Source organism: Panthera pardus, unplaced genomic scaffold (assembly GCF_024362965.1).
Source record: "Panthera pardus isolate Hobbes unplaced genomic scaffold, ASM2436296v1 HiC_scaffold_25, whole genome shotgun sequence".
In the NCBI taxonomy this organism is placed as follows: domain Eukaryota; kingdom Metazoa; phylum Chordata; class Mammalia; order Carnivora; family Felidae; genus Panthera; species Panthera pardus.
Genome location: NW_026526821.1, coordinates 6217123 through 6239361, shown reverse-complemented (window position 1 = coordinate 6239361; position 22239 = coordinate 6217123).

Below are 22239 nucleotides of genomic sequence, written 5' to 3'. Positions count from 1 at the left end.
TGGCTCCACCCAGGTCGGTCTCAGCAGCGCCCGGAGAGGCGAAGGAAGGACGGCGAACAGTAACTCCCGGCAATTTCTGTTTCGGGACGCATCGAGCCATGTAAAGCGCCCCACGTCGTTAACATAACAAACGTCACCGTGTGTCGCTATTTCTGCCTATTTCTCTCGATTGCTCGGCATACGGTCTCTCTTCCTGTCGCTGCCCAGTTTTCCAGGCCCCATTTCACAGATTAGAAGTGGCAAGGCGAGTTTTAGCACCTTATAAAGAGACCCACGGCGACTTCCCAGGCAGAAGTTCCGGGAATCCAAGGCTGTGTCACAGGGGAGAGGCCTCCCGGAGGCCCGGTGACCCTCTGCCAGGTGCTCCTGGCTGCCGGGCACCGGGGGCTTCTGGGGTCGGCTCAGGTTCGGCCTATGCTGTGCGTGTCATGTTGGTGAAAACGCGCATCTCCCGAGGCCAGCGGGGTGGACAGTCCCTCCAATTGCTGAGGCCCGGCCTTGGTTCCTTCATCTGTGAATCTGTGACAACGGCCAGACAACAGGGCTTGGGGGAGGGGACGTTGACTGAGGTGGTGGCAGCCAAGTGCCTGACAAAGGGCCTGGCGTATATAGGGGCTCAGTCAAGCTCAGGCTGCAGAGTGACTGTGGGGAGACAGGGGGAGAAGGAGAAAGAGGAGGAGGGGGAGGAGGGGGAAGAAAGGGTGAGGGGAGGAGGAGGAGGAGGGCATGAGGGGAAGAAGGGGAAGATGGGGAGGAGGGGGAGGGGGGGTGAGGGGAGGAGGGGGAGAGGGGGTGAGGGGAGGAGGGGGAGGAGGGCATGAGGGGAAGAAGGGGAAGATGGGGAGGAGGGGGGAGGGGGGGGTGAGGGGAGGAGGGGGATGCGGGCATGAGGGGAAGAAGGGGAAGATGGGGAGGAGGGGGGAGGGGGAGGGGGATGAGGAGGAGGGGGAGAGGGGGTGAGGGGAGGAGGGGGATGAGGGCATGAGGGGAAGAAGGGGAAGATGGGGAGGAGGGGGGAGGGGGAGGAGGGGGAGGGGGAGGGGAGGAGGGGGAAGATGGGAGGAGGAGAGGAGGAGGAGCAGGGGAACACGGGGGAGGAGAAGAAAGAGATCGTCTGAGCTTTGATTTCTTGAATTATAAAGTAGGAATCATAGACCCTCCTTCATAAGATTGTGGCAAAGGTCAATTGGCGGGATGTGCTGGGAGCTCAGCATTGCACTCAGCGCATTCTTGGCGGTCAGTAAGTGTCAGCTGTTGATACAACCTTTGGAGCGAATTTGGGATAACAAGCCACCTTTCCGAGCTTACGGCTAACATTCAGCAAGGCGGCGTCTTTGAAACGAACAGAAAATGTCTGGCACCTACTCGGACCTCAGTGTGCCGTTATCACTGTTCAAACAGCGGGGAGGAGATCGGGCCGTCTGAGCCTGTGGCCTCACGGGGGCTGCAGTGGGGCCTGAGGACCTTCCAGAGGGCAGAACGGAGGAGCGGGCAGGCCCCCGGGGCTCCTCCGGGGCTGGCCTGGGCCCCAGGGGCCCCACGTCTGGCCGGGGGTCACTTTCTCTACTCCGCGGCTGTCTCGCCAGAGGCCGCGGAAGCACCGCGGTGGCCAGAGTCCCGGCCAGCCTGAGCCCTGACCCTGGGTGGTCTCGGCACGCGGGCGGCCATCGGCTGCCCCGTCCGCTTTGACATCTGCCTTCTGTAGAGCACATATTGTCACCAGTTGACGCTTACAGAAGCCAGAAGCGGCCTGGCCCACACTCATCGCCGTAATAAACACCGGCGGCCGTTTTGAGCGCCCGGCTTCCCATCGATCAATCCGGCCTCCCGCGTGTGTGGGTGCGTGAGCTCGTGTGTGTCTGGGGGATGTGTGCATACGCCCATGTGTGAATGCGCGTGCCTGTGGATGTGCAGGCATGCGTGTGGGTGCGTGAGAACATTCGTACCTGGGTGTGTGTGCGTGTGTGCGCGTGTGTGCGCGTGTGCAGGCACATTAGACCAAGTTCCAAATTCGAACACCGGCAGGGCCGTGAAAATGCAAGGGGGCAGGTGGAGAGTCCTCAGAAGGGGGGGACAGTTGGGAGTGGGGGGGGCCTGTGCCAAGCGGGAAGCCACGCCCGTCCGAAGGGCACAGGTGCAGCCCTGCGGTCCCCAGCGGCTGCGTGTTGGGATGGGCGCCCTGGGTGACCGGACAGTCCCATTTTTCAGGCGAAGCCAGAAAGCTGGGGTTTTACCTGCAAGGTCCTGAGTTTTAAGACTCTGTTGTCAGCTCATCAAGGAGATTTAACATGTCTCCCGGATCAAACAAAACACACCCAAGGCTGGAATCTGGCCCGTGAGCGCCCGGTGGAGTGTATATATTTTCTCTGGTGGAGAGGGGACTTCCCTGCCAGCCTGGGCTGTTCCCAGAAAGCCCCGCACTGACCCAGAGCAGCGGTTCCTAGGGAAGCGAGTTCGCGCCCCGGGGGACACTTGGCAACGTCTGGAGACCTTTTTGATGATCAAAACTGGGTGTTCCCGGCAGCTGGGGAGAGGCCGGGATGCCGCTACATGTCTGCGATGCACAAGCCAGCCTCCCTCTCCCATGATAAAGAATGATCCGGGCGGTGGGGGGCGGGAGGGGGCCTGGCGGGCTCAGTCGGCAGAGCACGCGGCTCCTGATCTCGGGGTCACGGATTCGAGACCCACGTTAGGGGTAGAGTTCGCTTCCCAAAAAGAAAAAAAAAAAAAAAGAAGAAGGAAAAGAAGGATGATCTGGTTCCAGATGTCAGTCAGTGGCGAGCCACCTGATGTCGAATCGTCCTGAAAACGAGCTGGGAAGGCCGGCCTCGTGCCACCAAGGCTCCTAAGTAATGGCAGGGCTTCACCGTGAGAAAACACGGGCTGAAACTATTTTGCGTTCACGTGCACCCCGGACAGTCTGGATCTTGCCTGCTTTCTCTTCCCGGAACAACCTCAGCTCGGAAAGCGACCCCTCCCTCCAGGCTGAGCTCGACAAGTGCCGACGCCAGAGACCCTCCCCGGGCAGTTAGGTGTTTCCCCCCGACTCGGCTCGCCTCCCCGCTTACTGTGCCTGCCTCAGGCTTCTGTTTTGCTATTTAAGGGGCACCTGTCGTTGCTGTGCTAATGCCCGGCGCGTACTTGACCAGGTATGAACACTGCCCTCGTTTATCCTCACTTAGCTTATCAGGCAAAGGGAAGGTTGAGGCACGCGGCCAAAGTCACACAGTTCACAAGTGGGAGGATCTTCCCCGGTGGCCGCCGTGGCTACACTGGCTTTCCGCTGACCTGAGGACAGAGCCGAGTTCTCGGCTTGTCCTGACTCTGTGGTCCCCGAGTTAGGGCTTAGTGAGCTCTTATCATGTGACTCACGACACGTTCAGGATCAAACAACCATTTCACCGAGCAGCTACAATGTGGAAAGCACCGAACCAGATGAAGTGGGCTTATGTTTCTTTGTCGTTCGCATTTTTTGTTTGGATAGCGACCGATGTATAGCCTATTGGTATATTTGACATTTTTTCTTACTGAATCGCGATTGCTCTTTATATATTAAGGCTCTATACCGTATGTTGCATTTTTCGTATTTTTACCAGTTTTGTTCCCTTTCAACCTGTTTATAATATTCTATGTGCTGTTCACAGTTTTTTTAATTTCCATTTTTAGGCAGTCAGAACTGTTCTTTTGTTTCAATCTGCAAACCTCAAAAGGTTCTGTCCATCCCTAAGATTATAAAATGTTCATTGGTATCTACTTGCCCAGTCCTTTCACTTATTTATTTGCTTACTTAGTTACGTAACATTTTAATCTTTGGTTCACGATGAGTATATTTTAGCACATGATGTGAGGAGGAGTCTCATTTTCTTTATTTTTTAAAGTTTTAAAGTTTTAAAGTTTCTTTATTTTTTAAAGTTTATCTATTTATTTTGTGCATGCATGCACACACCTTGCCTTCCTTCCTTCTTTCCTTCCTTCCTTCCCTCCCTCCCTCCCACCTTCCATTCCTTCCTTCCTTCCTTCCTTCCTTCCTTCCTTCCTTCCAGTTTCTGCTCAAATTTCACCTCCTGAGTGGCCCTCCTCGCCCACACCGCCGAAAATGCCACCCCCATCCAGCACTCTCCACCTCGTACCCTCTCTCCTTTTCCTTTACTGGACTCAGTGCTCCCAGACATCGCATCGCACACTGTTTGGCTATTTCCCGTCTCCCGCCCTGGAGTGGAAGGTCCTTGAGGGCAGCGACTTTGTTTGACTCTCTTCTGCATTTCTTGGCAGAGGATAATGTTCAACACACGGCAGGCGGTCAACAAATGTATGTTGAGTTAGTAAATACCCTAGACCAGAGCTAGCCTTTTAAAAAATGTATGTATGTATTTATTTATTTTTAAATTTACATCCAAGTTAGTTAGCCTCTAGTGCAACAATGATTTCAGGAGTAGATTCCTCAGTGCCCCTTCCCCATTCGGCCCATCCCCCCTCCCACAACCCTTCCGGCAACCCTCTGTCTGTTGTCCATATTTCAGAGTCAGAGCTGGCATTGTTTGAGTCCCTCCTGTGTGCCAGGCCTTTCTGTGAATGCCTTACTTTTATTAACTCAGGTAAACCCTCCCAACAACCCTGGCAGGTGGGATCTATTATTACCCTGTTTTACAGGCAGGGAAATCGAGATCAAAGAGGTTATGTGGCTGGTCAAGGTCACATCTTTCTAGGTGGCTGAGTGGGACTTGCTCTTTAACCAGCACTCAGATGGACAGGAGAGATCACACGAGTCCTTGCACATCCGCGGGAGGAAAGCCACAGGGTAAGTGGTGGGTCAATTGCATCGTGGGGTCCGCTTCTCCGATAGGACCCCCTGTGGAACGATGCAGCTTTGGTGGGTTGAATGGTACCTCCCAGAAGACACATCCATCTGGAACCTCGGAGCGGGATTTATGTGGAAGGGTCTTTGCAGATGCCATTATGGGAAGGATCCCGAGAAGAGATCATCCTCGATTAGAGCGGCCCTAAATCTGGACACGAGTATCTTTACACAAGACAGGAGAGGAGAAAAAGCAGAGACACGGAGGGGAGGGCCAGGTGGTGATGGAGGCAGAGAGCGGGGGCACATGTCTCCGACTCAGGGAGCCCTCAGCCACCAGCGGCCGGAGGGAGGCACCCGCCCGGGTCTCCCTCGGAGTCTCCAGAAAGTGCCAAAGCTGCCAACATCTTGCTTTTCGACTCCCGGTCTCCAGAACCGTGAGAGAGAAAAACGTCCGTTGTTTCAAGCCACCGAGCACCTGGCAATTTCCTACGGCAGCCTCGGGAGATGGACACAGCGTCCCAGCTAAGACGGCGCGGGCAGTACGGCTCACGCTGCCGTAGGGTGACCTCTGCCCGGAGCCTCGGTTTCCTCATCTGCCGACTGGGGATTCCAGCCATATCTACACCGTGTCGTGGGCACGATTAAATGAAGTAACAAGGGCAAGAACTCGCTGGGGGCCTGCCACCTGGTACGGGCTCCATAGATTTTTGGTTAACGATGTTTATTCTTCTAGCAATCCAAAACGTGTCCCCAGGGGTCCTGAGTCAGGTTCCAGACTGAGGCCCAAAACCATCACTCGGGTTCTGGGCACAGAGATGTTCGTGGGGCACGGGTCATACGACGGCAGCCAAGACGTGGAAACGAGCCTGTATTCGCCCAAAGGGGCAGAGCGACGCACGTCCGGGTGTGAGGGAGGTGTGGCCACGAAGGGCACTCGGGTAGCATCCGATGGTGTGAAAACACTCTCCATGCGGAGGCGAAGGGGCTAAAAGGAGGATATGAAATTGTATGTGTGGAATGGTTACGATCGTGTGGAAGTAAATGTAGGAAAAAAAAAGGCTGAAAGAAAACACCAAGAAAAAGTCATAGGAAAGCAATTTAAATCCATAAATACAGGGCAGGAGGAAGGAGGGAGAGGGGGCGGGGCATGCCAGTCATCTCGGTGACATTAATCCGCTGTGTGTGGAGCGCTTAATACCCTCCAGAATATTTACGTCCTTTATCCCAATCCATTTGGCAGTTTTAATAAAGTCTCAGCTTCAGATACCTTCCCTCAAATGCTTAAGACCTCTGATCCCGATCTGGGCCACCCTCTGGCTTTGTGCTGACGGGCTTGATCTCTCTTGGCCCCGGTTTCCCAATTTAAAAAACCAGGGATGATAAGGGCACCTGCCTCACTGAGTCGATAATCCTCAGGACCACGCTGGGCACTTAGTAGGTGCCTCATAAGCTCAGGCTGCCTTTCTTCCCCAGCGGACAGGAGCCTAGTGGACGTTTCCATGGAGACCAGCCGCTCTGGGGCCACCTTCCCAAGGGGGAGCAGGCCCTGGGACCCTGGCCGACCCCCAGGGCAGGAAGGCAGGTGGGAAGGTGGGAGAGGAAACCCATTCAGCATTCTTACCGGGAACAGCCCGTTCTCCTCTCCGCCCCAGACGGCATCCTGGTTCAAAGACCAAAGGCCTTGAAAAAAAAAAAGATGGGAAAAGGGTTCGTGGACATCAAATGCTGTTTTAGAAACACTGTTTTGATGATTTAAACATAAGCAAATTCGAAACATATGGATTACACTGCTCCTAAAGGGTTTAAAAATTAAGGGGGGAAAGACAGCGGGGGTGGGGGGTGGGGAGTTGTCTCGGGCCAAGTGCATGTTGATTTTTGCCAATCTCCAGAATCTTCGGGAAATAATTGGAGACATGTCCTCACACCCCAACCAGTGCTAAGCTGTGCCCTTTTTTTTTTTTTTTTTTTAAATTGCTGTTATGACTCACTGTTGAGTTGGTGATTATTTTTATCCAGTTAATGAAGGTAATCTATAAATTACCACTGACCCAGATTCATGATTTAATAAGATTTAAATTACACACCAGGCTCACTCTGAAGAAAAGGGCTGGAGCCTCTTTCCGAGCGGAACACGCACATCTGTCTGTTCTCAGGGGTCCCGAGGCTCAGATGCTCCATGACCCCCTCCCCTTCCCCCCATCTGAGCTCATGGCCTCGCCACTGTGACATTTGGGGCCACCTGGCCGGTTTCCAGGCTCTGTGTCTGCACCTGCTCTGTGGGTGCTGGCTTTGGGCTCAGGAAAGGACTCCAAGTGGGGGCCCAGAGGGCAACCGCCCTGCTCTTGCCTCTGTCACGTACGTTTGTGTGCCCTCAGCTGACCTCCGGCCCCCGTCTGGGCCTCAGTTTCCCCCCTTCTGACACGAGAGAATAGTGGCCTTTAAGGGGTTTCTTAGCACAGGTGTGCCAATTCTAGGTTTCCCAAAGTGGACCCTGTGGAACCCTGGGGCCCCCGGAATGCTGTGTGGAGAGGGGTTCCACCCTCAAGCGTCTCTGGATGTGGTTGGTTGCACACCGGCCTGCCCACCTGTCAGCAGGTTCAAGGTCAAAGTCAAGCTTACTGTTGCCTCTCACCCTGCAAAAGCCCCAGCCTCCAGGAAGCTCTCCTGGTTTACATCAAGTCAGGTCCTGCCCCTGCCTTTCTGCCTCCTCCAAGGGCCCCCGGTGTCCTTAATCAAAATCACCCTCCTGAGCTGGCACAACCCTAGGGGCCTGTTCCCAGAACCAGGTTCGTGGACAGACAAGCCGATCGCAGGGGCCGGTGCTCAGGAAAACCCCACGCGTGCTGTAAACGCTCTGTGGGCTCGGCTTTGAAGTTCCTCCCAAGCTTCCCCAGGGGTCGGCACTTTAAGTTCGCTCTGGATCATTTGAACCGTGTGGCGGTTCTGTCAGCACCCCGGACTCCCCTCTGCCTGGCCCCACCCTCCTTCTCTCCCTCCTCGCTGCTCACGGCCTTCTTCCTGCGCCTCTGTCTCGTGGACAGAGGACCCTGAGCCTGGACGGCGGCCCATCCTCCCACCCCTCGGCTCTAACCGGACCCACTCACCATCCTTCAAGCCTCAGTTCAAATGGCAGTCCCCTGGCGGGGGAGAAGGGGGAATCCTCCCCCCCAGACTACCCACGAAGGCACCCCCAAGCCCACCCCCTTCCAACTCATTCCCTCCTGGGCACTATTTGCAATCGCCTGGCCGGCCCCACCACTGAAAGAGATCAGGGCCCTTCTGAGAGCCCGTCGGAAGGGAAGTGCTTGTCGGGTAAGGAAACCCCCTCTGTCCGTCCCCTCCCCAGCTCAGGAACAGATTCCCAGCCTCCCTCGTCGTTCTGACTTCATCTGAGGAAGCTGGGCCCCCCCCCCCCCCCCCGCTTGCCTGGGATTTCCGGGGCCCTCCACCCTCCCGCCTTTTCTCCCTTCCTGCTCCCTGCCTCACCCCCACCCAACACCCTCGAGGCCCTCCCAGACCCCCCCTGCCGGGACCCTCTGGACCTCACTTTCATCCCACCAGCTTCCAGCTTATGAGCTGATTCCCATGATCATAGTGTCATGTTACCCCCTCGCTGGGCCCTTTGGCTGCTGGGGGGGGGGGATGCTGGTGGGGGGGAACTTTCACTGGGGCCCCTAAGTGTGGGGCAGCCCCCTCTGGGGGGAGGGGAGACAATGGAGCCGCTGTACAGATGTTTCTATTTTCATCCAACAATTATCTACTTGTCTTCACGGGCAAGGCTAAATTCGTTAAAGTTCCTCAGAGTGGGTTTAAATGAGCTCTGTTAAGAAGTGACGGGGACAGAGCCCAAGGCGGCGCACAGATCACAGAGGGGGTTTTCAAGAGAGCAGAAATTAGGAGACACAGCTTTACCCCCACGTGGGAATTCCCACAGGCTGGGGCTGGACAACCTTTTCCAGGGCAGTGGAGAGAGGCAGGTCGGGACCGGCTGTAAGCCACCTCTCTCTGGGAAAGCACCGTGACTTTCACCAAGGAAGGTGACCCATCCGTCCTGGTGTGGCTGAGACTTTCCTGCGCATTTTTGCACCGAGAGTCCCATGTCCTGGGAACCCCGTGAGTCCCAGGCCAACCCTGAAACGGGCCCAAACAGGCTCGATCCCACCCACTTGGACCGTCTGACTTTCTCCGCCTCTCTTTCCCCATCTGTGGCTCCCCTTTCCTCCCGGGGAGCTGGTTTCAGCCCCATGTCTAGATCCACCCACACAGGGGCTTCCTCTGCCCCTGCAGAAACGTCACTGTGTCCCCACTCCCTGCAGGGGCCCCAGGTTGCCCCCGGGAGAGCAGTGTCTGTTGGGGAAATGAGGGTCCGTCCTAGGACCCCCACATATGCCCATACGTCTGCCAGGAGCGGTGAGGTCCTTTGCTGTCGGCCATGGGTTTGCATCTGGTGGGAAGCTTGTTTTTGTTTTCAGTTTTATATTTATTTGAGGTAACGTACGTGACATATAAATTTTAACCATCGTAACTATTTTTTTTAAGTTTATTTATTTTGAGAGAGAGAGGGAGTACGTGCGTGAGCGGCAGGGGGTGGGGAGGGGAGGCAGAGAGGGAGAGGGAGAGGGAGAGAGAATCCCAAGCAGGCTCCACGCTGTCAGCACAGAGCCCAACTTGGGGCTCGAACCCACGAAACTCAAGATCATGACCTGAGCTGAAATCAAGACTGAGCCACCCAGGCGCCCCAACCATCTTAACTGTTTCTTTCTTTCTTTTTTTTTTTTTTAAATTTTTAATGCTTATTTATTTTTGATTGAGAGAGAGAGAGAGACAGGGAGCCAGCAGGGGAGGGGCAGAGAGAGAGAGGGAGACACAGAAGCCGAAGCAGGCTCCAGGCTCCGAGCTGTCGGCACAGAGCCCGATGCGGGGCCCGAACCCACGAGCCGTGAGATCATGACCCGAGCCGAAGTCGGACGCTCAACCGACTGAGCCCCGCAGGTGCCCCTTAACTGTCTCTAAGCGGACAGTTGGTTAGCGTTAAGCACATTCACGTTGCTGTGCAAACAATCTCCCGAATTCTCCGTTGTCTTGCCCCACGGGAACCAACGTTCCCCATTCCCACCCCAGGCCCGGCACCCACCCTCTACTTTCTGTGCCCGTGAAGCCGGCTTCTCTCGGGATGTCCTACAAGGGGAATCATGCACTGTCTGTCCTTCCGCGGCTGGCTTGTTTCGCCACCAGCTTGAGCCACGTTGCAGCACGTGAACAGAACGTCCTTCCTTTTCCGGGCTGAATGCTGTTCCCCTGTATGGATCACCACACCGGCTCATTCCTCCAGAGGCGCCTGGGTTGTCCCTACTGGGAAGGATGCTTTGTTTTTGTTTTTGTTTTTAAGAACTACCTGAAGGCGGGCAGGAAGGGGACGGACGGGGCCGGGAGCTGGGCTGAGATGGCCCGGGGCAGACCCGCGCAGGGGACCTGAGTCCTGCTTGAAAGAGACTCTCTCTCCCTGCCTGGGGAGAGAGAAGGGACAGGAGGGAAGGAGAGGGGCTGAGAGGACAGTCTGTGCATCAGCCCCTTTGGAAGCTGGTCTTTGATTCCCCGGAGGAAGCTCCTAGAACAGCAATATTAAAGCAGCCGCGTTGATTCGTGAGGAACCCTTAACCGTGGGCCAGGCCCCATCAGAGTGGAGGATGTGCGATCATCTACCATGTTCTTGCAGGGATTCTCCAGGGTGGATGTTGTCACCCCCGTTTCACAGGCAGGGAAACTGAGGCACACATACATCACAGGTCCAGGAAATTTGGGCTGGAAAGGAAAACACACTAGAAGTATTGGAGACGGGGTGAGGTGTGTGTGTGGGGGGGGTCTCAGACTTGAGCCCACGTCAGCATCACCTGCGGGGCTCGTTCACTTGTGCGTGTCCTCAGGCCCCCCCGGGGGTTCTGGCTTAGAAGGTGCATCTGGGGCTGGGGCCCCATGAGAGACTCAGGCTGGACTGAGTTCTCGTAGAAAAGGTGGGAACGAGGACCCACCCTGGGCTTCCTGATGTGTTCAATGTCTTGAGAACACTTTAGAAAAGGCCCTTTTGTCCTCAAAGCCCGATGACACATCCCTTCCGCCCTGAGTCCGGGGGTCCTCGGCTGTCAGCGGGGTCCACGAGACCTGCGTTGTAAGGTGTTGTGAAACGCCCCTGGGTCGGCTAACCGAGGCATCGCCTAGGTCTGAGGTCTGTCAGGGAGCGGGTCCCAAGCATCGTCTCCATGGCAACCGTCTTTGGATTTTCCCTAGTTTATGACTTGGAGGCAAAGCCCAAGTTGTCACTGGGCCTTTGCCTTTCACAGCTGAACTTGAAAGTGTCCCCATTCTAACCTTGTCGCCTGTGAAAAGGAGACTAGCCCCCTGGGACCCAGCCGGGGACAAGTTTTTATGGCGTTTCTTTCTTGTGTCGGCGGAGACGGTCCTTGGAGGGCTCTGAGGCCGTCAGAGGCAGGGATGGGTTTATGTCAACAAACAGCTTTCTTTTCGTTTTCTTTTTAACAAGTAACACGTCCGTGGCAGTCAGTTTTGGAAATGCAGATAACTAGAAAGAAAAACTCAACAGCATCCTTAGCCTGCCTCCCAGACATAACCAGAGGCATTTGGGGGCGGGGGGGGGGGGGTCTCTTGTTGGACCTGAGTCACAAGCCCGCAGGTGAAGGGATGAGACCACAGGTCACCGTGTCAGCTGCACGTGTGTGGTTTGGCCCCAAGAAAACACAGCTGTTCTTGGTTTGGGGGCCGAAGGAGAGGTGAGGTGAGAAGAGAATGAGGTTGTCTTTGTTTCTGAATTTTGAGGACTCGGACGAAGCCGGGGTCCCCATCAGATTCACGAGCGGTGCTGAGATGCGTCCCCAAAGCATACTTGACCCTCCCCCCAAACAGGCCGGTTGTCATTTTGGTACTTTTCAAGAGGAGAAAGTTTTGTTTTCCAGGAAATCGGCATTCTGGCGGTCAAACTGCGAATATTTTACTGTTTTTTGCAATATTAATTTCTATCTCTTCGACAACATGGCTTCTCAACCTCAGCGCTTTGACCTCTGGGCCACACAAAGGTTCTTTGTGGGGTCGCGCTGAGCGCTAGAGGTCGTCCAACAGGCCTCCCTGGCCTCCACCCACGAGATGCCAGCAGAAACCTCTCCTCACCCCCCACCCCACCCCACGACAACCCCAAATCATCTACAGATGAGTGTCCCTGGGGAACAAAACCACCACCTGTGGAGAAACCACTGTTCTAGAAAGTTCTCGGAAGATACAATCTCCCCAAGCATCCACAGAGCCTGAATGACAATTTATGATATTGAACTCTATGTGACAGTGTGTTTTTTATTTTTTTTAATGTTTATTTTATTTTTGAGAGAGAGAGAGAGAGAGAGAGAGAGGATCCGAAGCAGGCTCCAGGCTCCGAGCTGTCAGCACAGAGCCTGATGTGGGGCTCGAACTCACGAGCTGAGAGATCGTGACCTGAGCTGAAGTCGGATGCTTCATCAGCTGAGCCACCCAGGCGCCCCCGTGATGGTGTTTTTTAACGGTCCCTACTTAAGAAAACAGCCAATTAAGCAGGAGGGCTAGCGGGAATAACACCGCTAATGTTATATTTCATGTGGTTGACGTTCGTGTGTACGTTCTCACATTTTAACATCCACTGCATTTAATTACAATTAGCATTGCATTTCTTTTGCTGTTATGTCACTAATTTTATTTAATAAAAAAGGGAACTTTGGGGGAACTGAAGCTTCTTATTCTTTTTTTTTTTTTAAATGACCAGTTTCCTGACTGAGGGATACTATTCCATATTCTGTGTAAAGAGAGCTTTCCCGACGGACTTGAAAAATAGTTGTTGATGAATAGAGAATAGCCCTTGAAGAATTGCCCCAGAAAGTCACAGATAGGAATACCCTAACAGGAGATAATGATGGCCTTTGAGACAGTTCAGAAATCAGTATTTTTGTATAATTTCACTCATATGTGGAGTTTAAGAAACACAACAGAGGAGCATAGAGGAAGGGGAGGGGAGAGAAAAGAGGGAAGCAAAACAAACACCAAGAGACTCAAGGATAGAGAACAAATTGAGGGTTGATGGAGGGAGGGAGGTGGGGGATGGGCTGGATGGGCGCCGGGCATTAAGGAGGGCGCTTGTGATGAGCACTGGGTGTTGGATGTCAGTGGTGAACCCCTGAATTCTACTCCTGAAACCGATATTTAAATAATAAAAAAAGAAATAGGAATTTATTCATTGGATGGCCTACTGGTTTTAATGAAAGTATGCCAAATGCAGAGAGTTTATCATGAGACAGTTGCTAATTTCCTCCTAATGGAGAGGTGACTTGTGAAGAACGACGAAGGCTTTTGTCCTTGGTCTTGTCTGGGAGAATCCATAAATGGGAGAACATTTAACACAAGTGGACAAATTAGATTTGTCTCGCGGAGTCTCATTTCGCCAAACACGATAAGTCATCTTGTGAAAAAGCCTGCCTTAGTACAGGGTGCTTGCGTGTGTGTGCACGTTTACGTGTGCAGAACAGAGGCGGGGGCTATTTTATTTATTATTTCCTGTTTTTCTCCACAAAAAGCGAGGTGAGGATCCTCAGAGTTTTGTGGGTTTTTGTTTGTTTGTTTTCTTTGTTTGTTTGTTTGTTTCGCCTGTGTCCCCATAGGAGTCAATCCACCTATTTCAAAAAAGGAAGAGGAGACTTGAATGCGTTACGTTCATCCTCCAACCGCCTAAGTCATTCATTATAAATATTGTGGTATCTTACCGTGTGTATCTTACAGGATGCAGAAAAGTACACAAAATTAATCCCAAACCTAAATCTGTCGCCTGCCCTTTTCTATTGCATCCTGATCATTTTCCGCAGAAAACACGATTTTATTTTATTTTTTTATTTTTGAGAAAATAGGATTTTTAGGGACAAATTACTGACAGTGACGGAGGCACGCAAACAAGGTTGTGTGCTGTGGAAGGTTGTGCAGGTTGCACACTGCACAAACCTAGGAGCTACGGTGCAAATGGTCCTACCTGAAAGAAGACACTGCAAATTCTAGACACTTTCAAAATGTACCCGCAGACATAGTGATCGCGCCCCAAGCATGTGGGAGTGAGCACTGGGTGTCTGCACAACTGCCCAAATGTACTAAAGCTCATTGAACTACACGCTTAGAATGGATGAGTTTTATGGTGTCCTTTTTTTTTTAATTTATTAAAAATTTTTTTTAACGTTTATTTATTTTTGAGAGACAGAGAGAGACAGAGCACGAGCAGGGGAGGGGCAGAGAGAGAGGGAGACACAGAATCCGAGGCGGGCTCCAGGTTCCGAGCGGTCAGCCCAGAGCCCGACGCGGGGCTCGAACCCACGGACCGCGAGATCATGACCTGAGCCGAAGTCGGACGCTCCACCGGCTGAGCCACCCAGGCGCCCCTGGATTTTATGGTATCTTCATTATATATCTCAATAAAACTCTTCGGCGGGGGGCGGGGGGGAGACAAAATCCCTCCTCCCAAACAATCAAGTGCCAGGAGGCAGGGACCACTGTCATTATTCCTAGTCACAGACCAGAGAGCCAAGGCTCAGAGAAGATCCCTCGCTTCCTTAAGGCCACCTCCCTGCCCTGGAGCCGGTCCCCGCTCGGCTGGGACCCGCTGTCTGTCTGGAGCGGGTTCTTCGCAGCTGAGGGGCCTGGACCCTGACGTCTGAGGCGGCCCCTCCCTGCTTCCTGTATCCCGAGTGAGCTGTCTGTGAATCCGTCCATTCCTGCCCCGCGTCCCGGCCTGGGTGGCAGACACCCAAGCTGACAAAGTGGGTTGAGCAATGGAGAAGCAGGGGGAGCCCGCCCCCGCCCGCCGCCCTTGATCTCAAGCCCTGGGATGAGAGCCGCTCAGCGCCAAGAGCGCAGCCCCCACCGGGTCGCGCCTTCCCCCGATGCGCTCCTTGGACGAGTTTGATTTATGGCCTGTGTTTGAAGGGATCCTGAAACAATGCAGAACTTCTGGCGGCCCGTCTGAAAACACGCTCGCACACAGTCACCAAACCCAACTCTGACTCCCCCTCCGGAGCCGTAGAGGGATCTTCAAAGTCTCGTCTTCTGAGTTTTCAGCAAGACACGATTGTGGGTTGGGAACGAGCGCGGAAAAATTGACTGAGGCTTATTTTCGAATGTGGCAATGGTTTCGAGGACGGTTTCATCACAAAGAGCCCCCTTTGTATTCGTATTTTCATTGTGTTGTCATTCCGCGGGGGCTCGTGTGAAGTCGGGCTTCTGACACCGTCGGTAGAGGCCGTGAGAATCCGGGGATCGCAGGCTGATGGCCATGGGTCAGGGGCTGTATCCAGCGAGGGGATGGCTCGAGGGGTGTGGACCAGCCGCCTAGGGGACAGGCGGGCTTCTCCCTCTGCCCAGCCCACCTCCTCCCCTGCCTCACAGCTGCGACAACCAATCGATCGGTCCCCTAACTCACTACGCCTCACACAGCATGGTCACAGGGACAAGCAAGCTGGTACAGCCAGACGATGGCATACTATCCGGCAAAAAAGAACTGAGCTACCGGGGCGCCTGGGGGGTTCAGTCGGTGGAGCGTCCGACTTCGGCTCAGGTCATGATCTCGAGGTTCGTGAGTTCGAGCCCCGCGTCGGGCTCTGCGCTGACAGCTCGGAGCCTGCTTCCGATTCTGTGTCGCCCTCTCTCTCTGCTCCTCCCCTGCTCGTTCTCTGTCTCTTAATAATAAATAAACGTTACAAAAAAAAAAAAAAGAACAAGAAGAACTGAGCTACCAAGTCACAAAGAGACAGCGAGGGACCTCGAATGCCTATTGCTAAGTGAGAGAAGTTAGTCTGAAAAGGTCAGTTGCTGTCAGACCCCAACGACACGACATTTTGGAAAAGGCAAAACAGGGTGACGTTAAGATTAGCGGTTCCCGGGGCTTGGGGAGAAAGGTGGGTAGGTGGAACACAGGGGATGGGGGGACAGTGAAACTACGCTGTGTGGTACCCTAATGGTCCATACGGGTCATTACACGCTTGTCAGGACCCGTAGAAAGTCCGCTACCAAGAGCGAACCCTGACGTGTACTGTGGTCTTGAGTTACCAATGATGCATTGGGGTTGGTTCATCAATTGTAACAGGTGCACCCCCCCCCCCCCAGTGCAAGACGTTAACGGTCGAGGCGCCTATGTTGGGGGAGTGGGGTTATACGGAACTCTAGGCTTTCTGTTCAACTTTCCTATAAGCCTGAAACTGCTAGAAGAAAGCCCGTTAATTCAAAAGAAAACGAAAATCGTATCTACCCCCAAACTTTGCAATGGCATCCTTTGACGTTTGAAAGAAAATCCCAGGTCCTTGCCTCGTCCTTACAGAGGCTTGACGTGATCTGTGTCTGTCCACGCGTCTGGCCTCCTCTCCCGCCTAGCTCGGGCTTGCCGGCTTTAGCCTAATCACGCTGACCTCCAGTACACCCCTGGGGGGGCCTAACTCTTTGCCACCTCAGGGCATTTGCACATGCTGGCCTTCTGCCTGCTGGCACTGCCGGTCCCCATCTCCCAGGTCAAAGCTCTATGGTACAAACCTCCCTAATCACATCACCTAAAGGAGATTTCCGCTGGACGTTTCTACCACTGAGCCTCTCTTGCTTCACCCACAGTGGTTTTGCAAGCTGTTTCTGTTTCCTTTATCTGGTGATTTGTTTCATTTGGTTACTCATTGTTTTGCCCTTCTCTTCTCCCTCACTCAGAGACTCAAAGGTAAGACAGGAAATGCACATGAGGGCAGGAAGTTTTGTCTGCTTGGTTATTGATGTATCTCTTGTGCCTTGAATCATGTCTGGCACACAGTAGGCAGTTAATCAATGGACGACTGAATGAATGTGCATTTACTGACACCTACTGTATTTATTGGGGTCCAGTGTATAAAAAAAACATCTTCGGTCTTTTAAGCTGAGGGAGTTCTGATGTGTAGAATTAGGAATTATGAAATTTGTAGAAAGGCCAACAAAACAGCCACGGGTTCTTAATTTCCATCATTCCAGCCCGTCCCACCTCTATCCCCACACCCTGCCCTGTGAACCCCAGAGACAACGGCCCCCACAGTGCCTTCATTTCCTCAGCACACGCATTTCTCCAGGAACAGCCCCTTCAAAACCCAGCGTGCTGGTTGAGCATCCAGGTGGGCAGGTGGAGACCGGAGTCCCTACTCTAATGTTTATTGGCTGTAGGACCAACCTCAGATTCTTTTCCCCCGTAAAAAGGGATAATTATGGGACGGACCCTCAGGCTCTTCGGAGGATTAAGGAAAACAATGCATACAAAGTACTGGAGCTGGTGCCTTGCCAAGCAGGGTCCAGGGCAGTGAGCAGGAGAGGTGAGGACCCTGCCCCCGTGGAGATCCCCTCAGGGTTGAGGACTTGTACTGAGCTAATAGACGGAGCCCGGAGGCAGCGAGGACCATCAGAGTGCGAGAGAGCGCGCGGGGGTGACAAGAACGGTCAGGGGAGAAAACGCCATGTGAGGAGACTGTTCCAGGTGGAACAGCAAATGCGAAGTTCCTGCAGTAGGGACGGGCTGGGAAAAACAGCAAGGGAGCAGACGAGTAGCACGATACCAGGAGAGGCTGGGCTCTCCGTAGTGACTATTCTCGTTAAAACTGAAAGAGAGCAAAAGTGTTTATTTTTCGTCACGCTTTATCCCTCCTTTGCTGTCCCTTCTAGCTTTCCTACATCTGCGAAGATTTATGGGCAATCTTACTTATCTAGGATTCATATGAAGTCTTGCAATTTAATAACCGGGGCTCTGTGTCCGTTACCTGTCGCTGTATAACAAATTACCCCAAAACTTAGTGGCTTCGGTCAACGATAAGTGTGTATTATCCCACACAGCTTTTCTGGGGAGAGAATCTGGTAGCGGCTTCGCCGGGTGGTCCCGGCCGAGAATCTGTCACGCGGTTTCGGTCAAGACGTCAGCTGAGGCCGCGTCATCTGAAGGCTCGACTGGGGCTGGAAGATCCCCTTCGCGGGCGACCCAGTCCCATGGCGGAGGGAGGCCTCGGTTCCTCCCCGCGGTGTCTCCACGGAGATGTTAGCGGGAACCCACAACATGGCAGCTGGTTTCTCCCAGAGCAAGTGATTCGCGAGAATAAGGTCGAAGCCGTGACGTCTCTTGGGACCTCACCTCAGAAGTCACAGACTCCCACGGTGTTCTGCTGGTCCCGGGGGCCAGCCATGACTCAGTGTGAGAGGGAGAGGGAAGCATCTCTGGGAGCCACCTTGGAGGCTGGCCACCACGGGCACTTCCCCGTCAGACGCGCTGAGCTCCTTTTCTCCCTTCTTTTCGGTAACGCTGGTCAGCGACGAAATCCTGAGGGCTGTCCCTGGCCGGGACAGCCATGGCTTGCCTTTCAGTTTTCACTTTTTTTTTTTTTTTTTTTTTACCTTGGGTGGCTCCTCTGAAACATTTGTTTCCCTGCACAGTGGGGCCTTTACTGTTCAAATTTCATCCTCTGGTGTCACCTGAGAGACCAACCCACGCTGATCCAGTCCCTGCGACAGCAAGATGGAAATCTCTAACTCAAGCGGGAAGTGAAGGAAATTGATTTGTCTGCCAAGAGGCTGTAGAGTAGTTCTCCTGCCAGACGTGGAGTCTGCCATGGGAAAACAGATGGGACTATCGTGTAAATACAACAAATGCCAAGAAGAATCAGGAGAGGCAACTGGTAGCTATTTAAATGGTTCTCTAAAATATTGTTTTGTTGAGGCCAAAACAAGCGACGGGGTGTGAGGCGTTCTGTCAGCCCCATCTGCGTGTGCTGACACAGTCAAAAACAAGGCGTGACCGTCGGAGGTCATGCTTGGGAATCAGTCGGTGGTTTCCCAACTGCTGGGCATGGAAAGCGACTCACAGGACCTGGACAGCCCGGAGTCCCCAGGCGGCTTTGAGTGGTGAGGTTCGGTGCGCAAACCTGGCCAGGTTTCAGGTGGCAATCCTGTTCCTTGCTATTTCAATAGCTTTGCAGCGTCCCCCCAGAGGAAAAGGGCTTTGAGGGGTGCACGGCTTTCTAAATTTTTTTTTTAACGTTTATTTATTTTTGAGACGGAGAGAGACACAGAGCGTGAACAGGGGAGGGGCAGAGAGAGAGGGAGACACAGAATCTGAAACAGGCTCCAGGCTCTGAGCCGTCAGCACAGAGCCTGACGCGGGGCTCGAACTCACGGACTGTGAGATCATGACCTGAGCCGAAGTCGGACGCTTAACCGACCGAGCCGCCCAGGCGCCCCGGGGTGCACGGTTTTCAAAACAGCAGCCTTTGGGCACCTGGTGGCCCAGTGGGTTAAGCGGCCAACTCTTGGTTTTGGTTCAGGTCATGATCTCACAGTCTGTGGGATCGAGCCTTGCATCGGGCTGTGTGCTGACAGCACGGAGCCTGCTTGGGATCCTCACTCTCCCTCTCTCCCTGCCCCTCCGCTGCTCAAAGTCTCTCTCTCTCTCTCAAAAATAAAGGAATAAAACGTTAAAAAAATTAATACATAAATAAAATAGCACCATCCACATCGGTGAGGCCATGTGTCTTGGGGAACTAAATCCAGGGCCAGCATCGGTGCATGCAGGAAAACGTCCCTAAACGCACTGTGTATGGACCATGTCGTTGTAAGTGGAGAGAAGCGGCTGAATCTGGGGGGCACGTCCACCGAGAACTGCCAAGTCGAGGAGGAGGTGGCAAGGATGATGTCACATGGGCTAAATTTGGAATATTCCAAATAAATTTGGAATAGGAGGTAAGTCTCCATTTAACTGTGAAGGAGAAGGTCAGAGTCCCAACTTGACTCGGGCCAGAGGGGCAGGGCAGGGCGGGGCGGGGCGGGGGGTGGCACCCAGGCTCTGTCACTGGATTCTGGTATTCCCTGGGCAGCCGTCACCGTCATCCACAAACCCCAGCCCCCCCAGTATGGTTACGAGTCGGATTTAGTCATTAACTATTCGCACATGTCAGAAAACGAGCTCAAGGTAAAAGTGATAACGTGTGACGTGCCCGGCACCTGACGCAGAATCTGGTAACTATGCACATAATCCCCACGACAACAACCACAAATACCTGACATCTGAGCCCAGGCTCTGACAAGCACCTGAGCTCAGTGCCTTACCTGGACTGGCTCACCTCCTCCCTAACACCCCTCCATGCAGTAGGTGGAATCACATTCCCATTTCACAGAGGGGGAGACTGAGGCCCAGAAAAGCTCAGGAACTTGTCCAAGTTCTCAAGCCTTGCCCGGTACGTCTCCATCCTGGATCGGTCAGGGATGTTCCCCATCCCGGCAGCCTGAGTAAAACCCCTTTATTTTTATTTTAAAGTTTATTTGTTTATTCTGAGAGAGAGACAGAGAGAAAGGGAGGTTGCAGGAGGGGGCAGAGAGAGAGAGGGAGAGGGAGAGAATCCCAAGCGGGCTCCACACTATCAGCCCAGAGCCCGACGCGGGGCTCGAACTCACCGACTGTGAGATCGTGCCCTGAGCCAAGATCAAGAGTCAGATGCTTAACCGACTGAGCCACCCAGGGGCTCCCCGAAATAACACTCCTTTAAAGACACACCCGCGGCATCCGGATGGGAGTGTTTTAAGTCGTCTTCGGTGGGCGACTGGCACCGTCTGGGCCTCTATCTACAGATCTCTTGCAGGAGCCTAGAGAATACTTTTCCCTGGACCCAGCGACGGCGCCCTTCGGATGTCCTCAGAAACAGGTGCGACAACGCAACCTGCGAGGTTATTCACGGTGGCATGACTTGTAGCAGCAAGCAAACGTCCATTAGGGCCCTTAACTTGGGTGGCAGGTGACGGGCACCCGCCCAGCGCGGCCCCACGCGGCCCTGAAAAAGGACGGGGCCGTCCCCCCTGTCCCGATTCGGAAAGATGGCCGAGACAGACGAGGCACAGAAGCAAGATTCAGAATGGTGTGGACGACACACAGCTCTTTGTGCCGCGGGAAGACAGGACAGACGCACGCGGGTGTGAAAGAAGCAGACGCCGTCTCACGACGGTTGCCCTTGGACTCAGTCAGAGTGGTTGGTTGGTCTCTGGGGAAGGGAGCGGAGACGCGGCGGGGGGGGGGCGGCTCAGGGGTGAAGAGGGGCTTACGTTTCCCCGTGTAGCCTCTTGCTTGCGTTTGAGACGTTCCTGTGTGTGCGTGTGCTGTTAACAGATACGCGTGTGCTTTTTTGGTTTGTTTGTTTTAGGAAAGATAACACATAAAGCCCAGAAACGGCCCAGGGGACTAGGAGAGATGTTTCTTTAAACACATCAGCCGTGGGTGTGCGGGGCCCGTTCCCGGAGGGGCTGCGGCCTCCCTTTAGATCAAACGTCTGCTCTCCCTCCAATGCCCTCCGAGGGCAGCGTCCTCGGAGGGTGCCAGCCGCCGTGCTGAGCCACTCTGCGGCCCCGGGGCGCCTCTGGGAAGGGCCGGGGCGCTCGCTGCAGTGACGGTTCCCGTCGCACGGGTGTCCACAGTCATTAAAAAAAACGTCCCCACGGGCTGCTGTCCTCACAGCCAGCCGCGCTCTGTGCAGAGCGTGAGCACGGGGCTCTCGCTCGGCATGACACCTCGATTTGGGACAGTCTCTAACAGCCCCAGGCCGGCCGCACGCGTCCTTTACAGCTGACCCCACCCCCGCCTGCTCTCGTCTGCACGGCTGTCCTCCTGGGAGGTCTCCGGATGGATGAGCAGAAGCACGATTGCCAGGAAAGAGCAGTCCCGGCCGTCGGGTGGGTCCGGACAGCAGCGTTCTCGCGGGGGCCGTCCAGCTGGACGGAGGACGTCGTCCAGGAATCGGCCCCACTCCGCCAAGACCCCAGGGCCCCCCTCAGCTCTGTGTTCCTTGGCCCTATTCCCCCCCCCCCCCCACTTTGCTGTCTTTCAGGGCTCAGCAAGAATTACAGAGGTCGGCGACGTGCCGAGGGCCTCACGTCCATTCAACGCCCCCGGGAAGTAACCACGAGAGGTGGGTTGTCTTGAACCCAGGCGTGGCCAGCTGGAAGGCAACGCGGCAGGAGAGCAGAAAATGGGGCCAGATTCATACAGAGGAAGGTTGGGGGGCGGAGTCACGTCCCAGGCCACCGCGCCTACGCCCGTGCTCGCGGGGGCTGGGACTTGGGTCCAAGAACGCTTTCCTCTCAGTCCGGATGTGCCCCCAAAACTCAGCAGAAAGTTCCAGGCAGTCACCGCCGATCAGGAAGACCGTCAGCTCCGTGAGGGCGGGGACTGGGCGTGGTTCAAGGCGATACTGTGTCCCCGGCAGGTACCAGGTGCATGGCACTGTGTCACTGTTTCTGGAAGAGAGGGACGCAGGGACCTCAGGGCATCTGCTGCAAGGGCTGCAGGGGGGGGGGCGGGGAGGGGAATGTGGAGTGAGATGGCCCACGGCGGCCGGCCGCTTGCT